The sequence below is a fragment of the Eimeria mitis genome, genomic scaffold (genome assembly GCF_000499745.2).
Source record: "Eimeria mitis Houghton genomic scaffold, Emh_scaff911, whole genome shotgun sequence".
Taxonomy (NCBI): domain Eukaryota; phylum Apicomplexa; class Conoidasida; order Eucoccidiorida; family Eimeriidae; genus Eimeria; species Eimeria mitis.
Window position 1 is genome coordinate 6,722 of NW_013576707.1, and position 444 is coordinate 7,165.

The window sequence follows — 444 nt, forward strand, 5'->3', positions numbered from 1 at the left end:
TACCATCACCAGCAGTGTACCCAACCCATTCATCAGCAGTGGCATCCACATCCGCATCCGCAGCAGCAGCAGCAGCAGCGGTAGTACCAGCTGCAGCAGCAGCAGCAGCAGCAGGAGCAGCAGCAAGATGTCTACGCCGTTAGTATTAGATCTCGGCTGCCACTCCCTCAAGGCTGGGGTTGCTGGGGAGGCGCTGCCCCGCGTAGTGACTCGCTCGGTGATAGGTGTTGCTGCAGTGGGCGATGGTTTAGGTTTATCGTTCTCATCAGCAGCAGCAGCAGCAGCAGCTGCTGCTGCTGCTGATGCTGCTGTTGCTGCTGCATCGACTGGCGCAACAGGCAGCTCTGGGGAAGGCAGCAATGGCATTCACTCTCCTGCTGCAGCAGCAGCAGCAGCAGCAGCAGCAGCAGCAAAACCTGTGCTGCTGCAGCAGTTTCTGAACCC